The sequence below is a fragment of the Podarcis filfolensis genome (genome assembly GCF_964270895.1).
Source record: "Podarcis filfolensis genome assembly, chromosome: 14".
NCBI classification, from domain to species: Eukaryota; Metazoa; Chordata; class Lepidosauria; order Squamata; family Lacertidae; genus Podarcis; species Podarcis filfolensis.
In genome coordinates, this window is record NC_139616.1 from 15,918,261 (window position 1) to 15,931,619 (window position 13,359).

General features: G+C 46.5%; 1 protein-coding gene across 6 annotated transcripts in view; it reads right to left on the bottom strand.

Moving 5' to 3' along the window:
* IL16 (interleukin 16) overlaps positions 1-13,359 on the bottom strand; it is a 68,204-nt gene that overhangs the window by 51,221 nt on the left and 3,624 nt on the right. For 4 of the 6 annotated variants that reach the window (XM_083586215.1, XM_083586221.1, XM_083586219.1 and 1 more), the window contains exon 2: positions 6,937-7,296. The gene's annotated coding sequence lies outside the window, so the exon portion shown is untranslated. Of the gene's footprint in view, positions 1-6,553; positions 6,696-6,936; positions 7,297-13,359 lie in introns of those variants that run through there. The other 2 variants (XM_083586216.1, XM_083586223.1) reach the window with 2 other exon arrangements.

Here is a 13,359-nt window from a genome sequence, read left to right on the forward strand (position 1 = left end):
TCTGACTCCTGCCCGTTGCGCAGGAAGTCCAGTAAGGGTAAACCACCAGAAAGGGGAGCCCAATCGATGCAGACCAACTTGAGCTCCCCCAGATGTTTCTGTTGGGGTCGTGTCATGGCCCTAGCCCTGCCCCGGACTTCAGACAAGATTCACAGCCCCAGATTCCTTTAATGGAATACCTTTAAGCTTGGAGGGGCAGGTAATGGCCGCACCTCCCCTCCCCCATCATAAGGTCAAACAATGCCCAACCACAAAACCTTACAAAGTTGTGATGATTGCTACAAGGTAGACGAAAACCACAAGGCCCCATGCCAATTTTGCCAAGTGGAAAAATTCCTACCAGGCCCCTCAACGGCAACCAACCGAGGTCCATAGCAAGGCTGATAAAACAGAAACCCGTAAAATAGGGAGGGAGGGAGTTTAAAGAAGCGAGCCAAGAAAGAGGAAGCCCTCCGGCTCGCGCCTAAGCTTAAATGACCCCGGCCACGCCCCCCCAGCCACCAGATTGGCCAGCTGGATGATGAAGTGGCTGGGATCCCCCGGGCAACGTGGGACTTCGTCCCCCGCCCCCAGAGGAGAGTGGGTGGAGTGAAGTGGAGCGGACTTCTGCAAACAGAAGCAGTCGAGAGGGCATATGTGAGGTAAGGTGAACATTCAAGTAAGGGTTTGTGAAGAGAGGTTGGGGGGACATCCTCTCCAATGCATCAAAGTATTGACAGTCCAATTGGCAGGTGAGCCAATCAGACTAGAAGTGAGGTTGCAAGGGAGAGATCAGTGATGAAGCAGCGCTGCTTAGCCTGACGGAGGATAAGAAATGCATTGGGGCAAGAAATGCATTGGGTGTGGATCCCGGTGACCAACACAGAGAAGGGGAAGCAGGAGCTGATAGACATACGGGAAAGGAAGCGGCAGTAAAAGAGGCGGCAGCAGATCAAGGATGAATCGGAGCGTGTGAGAGACAGAGGTGGAATGAAAGAAGAGCGTGGGAGGGAAGGTAGGATGGCAGCCTGGTGTGAAGATGAGAGAGTGAGAGTGGGCGGACTGGAATGGAGGACAGAACGGGAGCATGAATGTGGGAGTGAGCATGAAACAGAGGAGGAGGAGAAACAAGCTGAGGGCAAGGTAATAAGCAGGCAAAAAACAGGGGAAGAAATGAGAGGCAGGCGTAAGACCCTGACTAAAGCCAGAATAAGGGAACAGAGCATCACCTGTGGTGCATTAGGAGAAGAGAGATTACAGCCATATGAAAGGGAGTGGGGAGCTTTAGCAGAGAGGCAGGAAACAGATAAGCGAGGAAAGGGATTTGGGAAGTCTGGGGCAGCAGACCCCCAGTGGCAGGCCAGCAGGCAGGAGCATAAATAAACAAATTATAAATTTGCCTGCTGATGAGGAGAGCCCTGACCTCGAAAGGAAGAGGGGCTCACTAGGTGGCTTTGAACACAGAAGGCAGGTCTCTTCAGACCTGGAGGAGGATGAAGGGGGTAGGAAGGACTTTTCCATGTCATGTTGAAGGTCACAATGGGGATGTTGCTTTTGAATGTTCCCAAATGAGTGTACTCCCTGCAGATAATCATGCAAAGAAACCCTGCCTTGTCTGGAGGAACAAGGACGCTCCCCGATATGTTGGTTTTCATAACTGATAGAATAATGGCGATAGTAATCTCAACGAGGGATGGGCGAATCTGTCAATTTCGCGTTCTCTTGGTTTTTCATCTTTCCAAGCTTAAGCTCAGTTCACAAACTGATGTGATGGCTTTTCCAAAAATATAATAATGAAAATTCATTAGCATTTTAATTTTTTTCCCTAATAGACACCTATCTGAAATCCAGTTTTCTCTAAAGTACACATTTTTGCAAAACAGTTTCCCCTAATATAATGCATTTTCGTATGATATTTTCATTGATATATGCATTTTATCCACACTTTACCCCAGTATGTGCATTTTTGTGTCCACATTCCTTGGCTGGAGAGCTCCCCAACAAAATTCAGAGAACTGCAAATTTCGAAGGATGGTTGTGCCACAGTTCTTCTATTGTTTTGGAAAGTGTGGATTGGGTAGATTTACATTTCAATTTGAACTGAACTAAATTCTCCCCCGCCCCAAGTCTCAAAATAGGGAACCTGCTAGATGGGCAGCCCAGCTTTGCATGTAACTTGAATTCAAGCCCCAGTGTCAGCATGCAAACACCTGGGATAGCTTTTTGGAGTGGAGTATTCCACCAGGGCATTTGTGGAGCTGATGTTTGTCCTGGGCCAAGTGGCTGCATGTGAATCTATATTTCCCACAATGCTCCACAACAGGGGAACCATCAGGCACTGTGAGGGCACTGTCTAAAATCTTAAATGATGGCTTGATACCATCTATTGCTCTAGACAGGAATAGCCATAGGCGGGAGAAGGGAGCTCTGGGGAAGAAGGAGAGCCTGCTGAGGACTCATTCAGACCCGGAACCAGCCTCACAGGAGTCCTGCCTTCATCTCTCTCCTACCCCCCCCCCTTATGCTCAAAAGGGGTTATTGGGTTGTTGCTTTTATTTTGATTACATATTTTGTGGTTTTATAGTTTGATTTTGTTCTGTGGACTGCCCTGAGACCTCCGGGTATAGGGCAGTATATAGATTAAATAAATAAATAAAAGCCCCAGTCACTTTTGCCTGAATTAATGGGACCATATGTTACAACACTTCTGACCATTATAGTTACTCTTTGCCATATTCTTCTCAGTTCTGCAATATGTCTTCATGCAGAGTGCCTTTAAATCACACAGTTTTGATCCTAGGATCTTATGACCAACTATTTCCCCCCCTAATAACTGGTTGCTGTGCAGCATATAAATTATTTTGGCTTTGGAGCCGTAGTGATTTATATGAAATTGCCAATTTGGCATTGCCACGACTGGTTTTTTTTAAAATCTTTTTTGTGGACTTTCATCTACATTTTGAATACTAGTTTCTTTTAAAAAAAATAAATCTGGCTTCTTTTTAAAGTGGTTACTCCTAAAGTAGAGGCTGAAATAAAGACCCCTTTAATGCCTGAATTAAAGGAGGTATTATAAAATACCATTTGACACACAGCCCAACCCCCCCAACCCCCAGTTTTCAGGAAAGTTGTCTGGTAATATGAAAAATTGGACCATAAAGAAGGCTGATAGCCGAAGAATTGATGCTTTTGAATTATGGTGCTGGAGGAGACTCTTGAGAGTCCCATGGACTGCAAGAAGATCAAACCTCTCCATTCTTAAGGAAATCAGCCCTGAGTGCTCACTGGAAGGACAGATCCTGAAGCTGAGGCTCTAATACTTTGGCCACCTCATGAGAAGAGAAGACTCCCTGGAAAAGACCCTGATGTTGGGAAAGATGGAGGGCACAAGAAGAAGGGGACGACAGAGGATGAGATGGTTGGACAGTGTTCTCGAAGCTACAAACATGAGTCTGACCAAACTGCGGGAGGCAGTGGAAGACAGGAGTGCCTGGCGTGCTCTGGTCCATGGGGTCACAAAGAGTCAGACACGACTAAAAGACTAAACAACAACAAATATGAAAAATACAGTAGTACCTCGGGTTAAGAACTTAATTTGTTCCGGAGGTCCGTTCTTAACCTGAGGTACCACTTTAGATAATGGGGCCTCCCGCTGCCACTGCAGCACGATTTCTGTTCTCATCCTGAAGCAAAGTTCTTAACCTGAGGTACTATTTCTGGGTTAGTGGAGTCTGTAACCTGAAGCGTCTGTAACCTGAAACAGAGGTACCACTGTACTTGCATTTGAAACTGAATGAATATTTGGAGCTGGAGGTTTTTGACTAAATAGAAGTTATTTTAACTGCAACCAAAACTCTTATCTTTAATTTCACAGTTTTATCACCCCTTCCCCTTTATACTATAGAAACAGCAGTTAGATAGGCTGTAACAGGAGTGGGGAATATGTGGCTCTCCAGATGTTTTTGAACTCCATCTCCCATCATCCATGACCATTGGCTATGCTGGCTGCAGCTGATGGGAGTTGAAGCATAAGGACTGGAGCCTAACAGTGCCCAGGTTTCTTTAGTGCAGATTTGACTCAGTTCCATCACTGACTAGCTTCTAGGCTGATCTCATGTCCTACTTGACAGAGGATAGCTTCTGTCTGAAGGAAACCTGTATTTGGAAAGCTATCCAGTTCAAGTCTGGTTTAAAGATTTGTAAAACCCTAAGCCGCTGTGGGCTAAACCACAGAGCCTAGGACTTGCCAATCAGAAGGTCGGTAGTTCGAATCCCCCAACGGGGTGAGCTCCCATTGCTCGGTCCCTGCTCCTGCCAACCTAGCAGTTCGAAAGCACATCAAAGTGCAAGTAGATAAACAGGTACCGCTCCAGCAGGAAGGTAAACGACGTTTCCGTGTGCTGCTCTGGTTCACCAGAAGCGGCTTTGTCATGCTGGCCACATGACCCGAAAGCTGTACGCCGGCTCCCTCGGCCAATAAAGCAAGATGAGTGCCGCAACCCCAGAGTCGGTCACGACTGGACCTAATGGTCAGGGGTCCCTTTACCTTTACTTAAACTTAAGAAGGGACAAGGGTTCATGGAGGTTACGCATCAATAATTAGCACATGGACAGCAGACTTAGCAAGCACACAGACTAGCTGATCCCACAATCTTCCCCACTTTGGCTATTTCCCCGCCACTGCACCCAGCCATATTTTAAAAATAAGATGGCAGTTGGCCCTCCCAGGTTCAGTTCCAGACTATCTGTGAGTCATAGTCCAGTGAGAATTCAATGCGCTGCTCTTCTTCTTTGGCGATCACTCGTAGCCGAGTAAGATTGTCTTCCATGAACACAGTTTTAATAGTGGGTCCGTAAGTGACTGTGGAGGCCAATTCTGGATCCACACATCCTTCCACAGTGGGGACATAGGTTTCTGGGTGGGAGTTAATCACGGTGAGGGTTTGCCAAGCGTGCCTTCCTCTTAGCACGTTTCTCCCTTTCGTCCAGAGTTCAAGCGTCTTCAAAGCCCATGACACCTTTGGTAAAGGCTGTTCTCTAATTGGAGCGCTCGCAGGCCAATGCACAACTACCTTAGTCTGGGCCCAATCCGTACCGTCCACACCAAGCTGCAGCTCTGCGTTTGTGATGCTGGCTTTAACATTTCCCACAGAAATGATACTACTAGGAAGTAGGGCTTGGCAGTCAATGCAAACTCCTTCTTCTTTGAAAGCCAATGCACCAAGAGGCCCACACAAAGAAGCGGCAAGGACTAAATATAGCTCGTTTCAGGTTTTCCGAGAGTTTAATATTGCTGTTGCGGGGGGGGGGGGCTTCCCTCTATTGCTTAGAGAAGCATGTTGCCACCAGCCCCCTTTAGCCCCTCAAAATGTCTGGGGCCAAGTCGGAAGAATTCACAACATCTTTGGGAGCTGTTGTTATTTCAGCTGCAAGGATTTAGCCGTAAGTATTCTGTAAGTCTTTTGTCGTATGTTTCATGTGCCCGGCAAAAGGCAGAACTGCTCGGTTCAAAATTTTCCTTCCTTTCTTTTTTGGTCTCAGATGAATTCTGAGCTCTCCGTTCCTTCGCTTACGTTCCTTTCCTTGATCCCCCAACATTCTGACAACTCCTCTAAGTTGTCAGCACAGTTTCATTTTTAACGTGAGGTTTTGCTGCCAAAGATTATCACTGTTAAGCTCTTGCGGCCAGCCACCTGGCTCCTTACCCAGGTAACCGGCATGATGTGAAAGCCTATTATTGCCGCCTCCCCCCTATAATATCTCAGCATTAATAGTAGGCAGGGCTAGTTATTTCAGCATAAAGCCCTTATGTAACCCAGCAGGTTTACATTTGGGAAGACAGGGCTGCATATACCAGCTTAAGCAGGTATTCAAATCTAGCTCCAAGGAGAGATGTCCCTGCTATGTTTTCTCTCACAGAGAAAACAGCACCTCTGGGGAGCAGGTTGCAGGGGAAACCAAAACAGTTTTTGATGGGCAAACGACATAGGAGAAGGTCTTCATTCCCTTTTCCCCAGCACTGAAGTTCCAATCTGATTTGCACAACCATTTATCTATATGCTTTTCATTTTTAAGATTCAGAAACAATATTTTCAGAGAAGCTTAAGATGAATATATAAATAAATGAATATATAAGTAAATATGAGTGAACGAAGATGTGAATAAACTTATAAATGCTTCTTGCACCGGCTTATTTACTTTAATCTGTTCGTTTTAAAGAATCCTTGCGATGTGACAATAGCATTTTCATACAAATGACACAATGATATACATAGGGGACAATGACGGCTTCCATTTTCCTAAGAGGCACATAAAAACAGCGTAAATCGGCTCAGATAAAACAGATAAAAGACAGCAGAGAAGGCTGCTCTCCCAGGGGAGAGCATTCCGCATGCAGGGTCCCACCACCAAGAAAGCCCTTTCCCTTGTCACCACCTGCCTCACCTTAGATGGTTCCATCCAAGCCCATTGTCAACAACTGACATCCCTGGGTACCTGCCCGGGCACCAGTACTCATGCCCTGGCCCTCCCTTGCTTTATTTTCAAGCAGTGACTACTGACTGAATCTACTCACCCATCTAATTTTCCCACAGTGTCTCTGACTTTGTGATGTTTGTGGACATTGGGGGCAATTGATGGTGCTGTCCAGTGCTACAATCTCAAGTATTCCCTTATTCAGCTGAATGCTTTTGTTTTTGTTTTTATTTCAGCTTGCATATTTAAATTCTGGAATTTGCTGTTGTGGGTTTATATATCACTATGCCTCTTGAATGAAGACCTTTCATTTTGATGACCAGAAGGTTTGTGGGCGCCTGTTAAACCTCTCTGAACATAGCCATCTAGAAGTACCGCCCTCTGGATTCTATTATACTTACTCTCAAGCAAATGTTATGTGGCCCCAGCCTTTACAACATCATATAGGAAACTTAAACAACTTGGTTAAAAATAATCACTCACCATTATCAAGAGATCAGATCCATCCTTTGCATTTCATTGCCGTGGCTTGATCAAGGTGAAATACACAACACAATAACTTTCTGCAGTGGTTAAAAGTTGTGTTCTGTTGCTAAAAACCAGTCTGTAAATCCATAAAAGTTTTCAGATACCTTGGTGTAAGTCCAGGGCACACGAAGTAACATTTCAGTTTAAAACTTCCTTCAGCAGCAAAATATATTTTGATTTGCCTCTTTAGGCTGGCTGGATAGCCAGCTAAGCTTCCAATCTCCTGCCCGGCTTGTTCAAGATGGAGCTGGCCGTGTGGGTAAAGGAGATGTTATTTCACTGAATCGGCCACCAAGATTTGTCGTCGCCAGTTTCCTGTACCACAAACAGAAATCGAAAACCTGAGTCTTTCGTTCTGGACATTTACCGACTCCCTTCTACAACAGGAGAGGCGGTGAGGGGGGGCAGCACAGCCCAAACATCCCAAGCTTTTTTGACACACACATGGAAAATGTGTTCAACTGTTTAGATAATCTTCCTGAATCCATGTCCTTCCCCTCATTGGTTAACTGGCTGCTCCTATGTAATTGCATGGTTCATTTCAAATGTAACACCTAAAAACCCGTTGCCCAAAGTTGAAATGAAACGATTCATTTATTACTATTTTTTCCCCAAAGAAGAAGGGGGGAGTGAGGAGACCCAATGTACTTCGTTCATTTCAGCCTTGGTGAAAAACGGCTTTCATAGATGCTTGTGTTGAAGGCATGGTGTGTGTGTGTGTGTGGAGGATGAAAACCATGTAGTGATCAGCAGGGCTCAGAGGGAGGGGTGGACTGAGATCTTTGCAAGAATAATGTGGCAATAACACAAAGATTTTGGAGCCACCAATATCCTTGGTTGTTGGTTCCTTTCCTCCCCCCCCCCCTCTCTCTCTCACAGACACACACACACTCCCCCTTTGCTGGCTTAAGAGTTTATTCAGCTGTTTTAAATCATGCGCTTTCAGTTCCTCCTCTAGCAAGGGCTCTTACCTTTTGAGTATTTCCAGATGGAGGCTTTTGTGAGTGACAAATGTCCCATGAGCCCTTCACCTGCAACGCGCTGTCTTTCTCTCCCCATCCCACCCCAGCCTCAGCTGCCACCTCCACCAGCTACAACTGGCCTGTCACAGGCTGCAGCAAACATTATGGCATTACAGCCTTGTATGGTGGGAGTTTTCACAGTGACCCTGTGTGATGAGGTCACGGTTAATCCCATTTTACAGATGGAAAACCGAGGTTGAGAACCTGTACTTTGCATCAGGCCATCCCTCAAGCAAACATATGGGGTCGGGGGGGGGGGGTCGGTGAGCCTCCAGATATGGCTGGACTCCAGATCCCATCAGCTCCAACTACTGGCCATGCTGGCTGGTGGGGGGAAGTCTGATCCCAGCCCCAGAAATATCTGGAGAGCCACAGGATCCCTATCCACAGTGTAACCAATTGAAATTATATATAGGGGCTAAGATTCTCATAGTCAAGGCACACCTTTTTCTGAAATAATAATAATAATAATAATAATAATAATAATAATAATAATAATAATAATAAAGGGATGGTACTCTTAGATAAAATGGTCTTACACAGCCCCACCTCTAGATTTAACAGTTTTATCAGCCTGGTCGGGGGCTCATTAGATGGTAATGTTATTGCTTCATTTACTTCAAAATGTGGTAAGCCAGGCATAGGCAAACTCTGGTCCTCCAGATGTTTGGGACTACAATTCCCACCATCCCTAGCTAACAGGACCAGTGGTCAGGGATGATGGGAATTGTAGTCCCAAAACATCTGGAGGGCCGGAGTTTGCCTATGCCTGTGGTAAGCCATTTTGCTGGATTTTCTGGGTGTGTGTTCTGCTGAATGAGTCCCAAACGTCAGCCCCCAACTCCACCCTTGATTGAAGGTATATCACACCAGATTGAAAGGCATGCTACACATCATTCTTAAACCAAAAAAAGAGAGTAAGAATTGCCCACCTTCAGAGGGGTTCACCAATGTGATTCTGTGTGAGTTGCTGTTCTGCACAATGGGGGGGGGGAGTTAAGGGTACAATGGTGACTTGGGTCTGAACATAATGGAATATATCCTCTGAGGGTGAGTGACTTTTCTGCATCTTTGTATTAAGAATTACGCGGTGGCCCATTCATGCAAAGTCTGTACAAAATTACGAGCCCTCCACTAACAGTGGAGACTTACTGAAAGGAGGTAAGGTAAGAGTTGGGTACCATACAAAGTGGGTAGACTCCTTCGTGTGGTGAGTGGTGAACCAGCCTCACCCTTCTTTGACTCAGAGGTTCCTCCAGTCCGTCACAGTAGGAGATTACTGGAGGAGGCTAGACCTCTTTAGGTAAAGCAGAACAAAAAAAATTTTTTTTTCCTTCCAGTAGCACCTTAAAGACCAACTAAGTTAGTTCTTGGTATGAGCTTTCGTGTGCATGCACACTTCTTCAGATACACTGAAACAGAAGTTGCCAGATCCTTCTATATAGTGAGAAGGTGGGGAGGGGTATTACTCAGAAGGGTGGTGGGAATGGGTGGTTGGCAGATAGCTGTGATGAGCCTGTTGACGACTCTTAACGACTGCAATAGGTCTTACAGGAAAAAGCAAGGGGTGAGAAGGTGAAAAATGGCTTTGTCATGTATAATGAGATAAGAATCCAATGTCTTTGTTCAGACCAGGTCTCTCCATGGTTTTAAGTTTGGTAATGAGTTGCAATTCAGCAGCTTCTCTTTCCAGTCTATTTCTGAAATTCCTTTGTAGTAATACAGCTACTTTGAGATCTTGTATAGAATGTCCTGGGAGATTGAAGTGTTCTCCTACTGGTTTCTCTGTCTTGTGATTCTTGATGTCCGATTTATGTCCGTTTATTCTTTGGCGTAAGGTTTGGCCTGTTTGTCCAATATAGAGAGCTGAGGGACACTGTTGGGACACTGTTGGCAACTTCTGTTTCAGTGTATCTGAAGAAGTGTGCATGCACACGAAAGCTCATACCAAGAACTAACTTAGTTGGTCTTTAAGGTGCTACTGGAAGGGGAAAAAAATTTTTTTTTGTTTTGACTATGGCAGACCAACACGGCTACCTATCTGTAACTAAGTAAAGCAGGACTTTGGTACACCTGTTGCTATTATTATATAAGGGCTCAGATTCAGCTCATTTCTTACTGGAGCAATTTCATGTTATGTTTAGTTGTTTAGTCGTGTCCGACTCTTCGTGACCCCATGGACCAGAGCACGCCAGGCACTCCTGTCTCCCACTGCCTCCCGCAGTTTGGTCAGACTCATGTTTGTAGCTTCGAGAACACTGTCCCACCATCTTGTCCTCTGGCGTCCCCTTCTCCTTGTGCCCTCCATCTTTCCCAACATCAGGGTCTTTTCCAGGGAGTCTTGTCTTCTCATGAGGTGGCCAAAGTATTGGAGCCTCAGCTTCAGGATTTGTCCTTCCAGTGAGCACTCAGGGCTGATTTCCTTTAGAATGGATACGTTTGATCTTCTTGCAGTCCATGGGACTCTCAAGAGTCTCCTCCAGCCCCATAGATCAAAAGCATCAATTCTTCAGCGATCAGCCTTCTTTCATAGGGCTGTGTTACAAAAGCAGTGCCCAAACGCTGCCTTGCCTTAAACTCAGTTTGGGACTTGCCTTGCTGTGCAGCAGGGCAGGACAAGAACCTTCTAGTATCCTAGCACACATCCTTCATAGAATTGTAGAGTCGGAAGGGACCCCAAGGGTCATGTAGTCCAACCCCCTGCAATGCAGCAATCTTAGCTAAAGCATCCATGACAGATGGCCGCCCAGCCTCTGCTTTAAAACCTCCAAGGAAGGAGAGTCCACAACCTCCTGAGGGAGAAGAAGCATGTACGCTTTGACCTTCGGCAAGGAAGGTACTTAGGATCACAATACCTCAAGGACCGTCTCTCCCCCTATGAACTGACCTGGACCCTGTGACCATCACCTGAGGTCCTTCTTCGTGTGCCTCCTCCATGAGAGGTCAGGAAGGTGGCAACACGAAAACGGGGCCTTCTCTGCAGTGGCTCCCCATCTGTGGAATGCTCTCTCCAGAGAAGCTTGCCTGACACCTTCATCATACATCTTTAGGTGCTGGGTGAAAACGCTCCTCTTCAACCAGACCTTGGGCTGATTAACATCCTCTATCCCAGGGGTTGGCAAGGCTTACCTTGCATGGGCCAGTTCACTGCCACAGAGGCCCCTGCGTGGGCTGGATTGTGGGTGCGTGTGAGTACGCGTGCCCACACTTTCCAGCATTGGTGTCTGCGCAGACGCAATTTCTGGCACTGTGAAAGCGAATCCCTGCGCCACACTGTGCTGGTTTAGCGCAGCGCGTGGGGACTTGCCGAGCAGGAAACTCGGTTCGGCGGCTGCTTGTGGGCTGGTAAAATTACCCCCATGGGCCGCTTGTGGCCCATGGGACTTAGGTTGCTGACCCCTGTGCTATCCTTTTAAATGTGTTTGTGGGAGGGCAAGTATTGGTTTGTTTCTTGTTCTTGTTTTTATTATATATACAAATTAGCTAGGTAGCTGGATCTAGAGCTTTGCTGGTTTTTCTCCTCTGGCAGTTGGCCTGAATATGGATCTATCTATCTATCTATCTATCTATCTAGATCTATCTATCCATCCAGAGGGACGCGGGTGGCGCTGTGGGTTAAACCACAGAGCCTAGGACTTGCCGATCAGCAGGATGGTGGTTCGAATCCCCGCGATGGGGTGAGCTCCCATTGCTTAGTCCCTGCTCCTGCCAACCTAGCAGTTCAAAAGCACATCAAAGTGCAAGTAGATAAATAGGTACCACTCTGGTGGGAAGGTAAACGGCGTTTCAATGCACTGCTCTGGTTCGCCAGAAGCGGCTTTGTCATGCTGGCCACATGACCTGGAAGCTGTATACCGGCTCCCTCGGCCAATAAAGTAAGATGAGCGCCGCAACCCCAGAGTCGGTCATGACTGGACCTAATGGTCAGGGGTCCCTTTACCTTTACTTTTTATCTATCTATCTATCTATCTATGCAAATTTGCATGGTGAGTTTGTTCCCTGGGGTCTTTTACCTACCCAGGAATGCCCCTGCTTGCTGGATAAAACTGGTTCACCTAGGAAACAGTTAAATCTCTTGGCCAGCTTTCGCCTCTCTGCAGAGAATACTAAGCACACTTTGTTCATTCTATAAAACTCAGTCTTGGTTCACTTTTTCCTCTCCTGCTTTCGTAGCTGGGCATAGCAAGAGGACCTTGTGACATCCTCCAGATACTGAAGGAGCTGGTTATAAAAGCACAGGCTCTCCAACCACACCCTCTCCAGGCCGTTGCTGTGCAGATGGGATTCCCATTTGCTTCGCTTTAGGCTGAGACTAAACAACATAAGGCTGGCAGTTCCAGTCCCTATTTATAGAGAGAATGTATCTGTCACTTGTAACTAAGGAGGTGGGTGGCAGCTGTCCAAAGGGGTGGGCTAGTGACTAACCACAGCATGATATTTCCACCTGGAATGTGCCATTATTGGGAGTTAGCCACTTCCAAGCAAATTGGGTAGCAATTGTGCTAGGTTCGTAGCTCTCTTTAGCTACTCCATGGTGATAAATGCAACAGAACTACAGACCAATCTGTTTTCAAATAAAACAGGAATGTAGTGTGTTGCCTCTTCTGTATGTGATGAAAACTTCAGAGAATCATAGAAAAGAATCATAGAATTACAGAGTTGGAAGGGACCTGGACGATCATCTAGTCCAACCCCCATCTAGTCCAGCCAGTGTGGTGCAGTGGTCAGGAGCAGTAGACGCGTAATCTGGTGAACCGGGTTTGATTCCCCGCTCCTCCACATGCAGCTGCTGGGTGACCTTGGGCTAGTCACACTTCTTTGAAGTCTCTCAGCCCCACTCACCTCACAGAGTGTTTGTTGTGGGGGAAGAAGGAGAATGTTAGCAGCTTTGAGACTCCTTCAGGTAGTGATAAAGCAGGATATCAAATCCAAACTCCTACTCCTCCATTATCAGTACCATGCTCTAACCAACTGAGCTATCGCAGCTGACCCAAAGCTCCTGGTCTTCGAGAGCATTTTTGCCTATTGTTTTTATTGTACGGGGAAAGGCCATCGTTCAATGGTAGAATTCAGGAGACTGCCCTGATACTGAGTCAAGCCATTGGTCCATTTAGCTCAGTATAGTCTACACCAGGCCTGGCCAAACTTGGCCCTCCAGCTGTTTTGGGACTACAACTCCCATCATCCCTAGCTAACAGGACCAGTGGTCAGGGATGATGGGAATTGTAGTCCCAAAAACAGCTGGAGGGCCAAGTTTGGCCAGGCCTGGTCTACACTGACTGGTTGTGACTCTCCAGGGTTCTCTCCCAGCCCTACTGGCCAATGGCAGGGATTGAACCTGGGACCTTCTGCATAC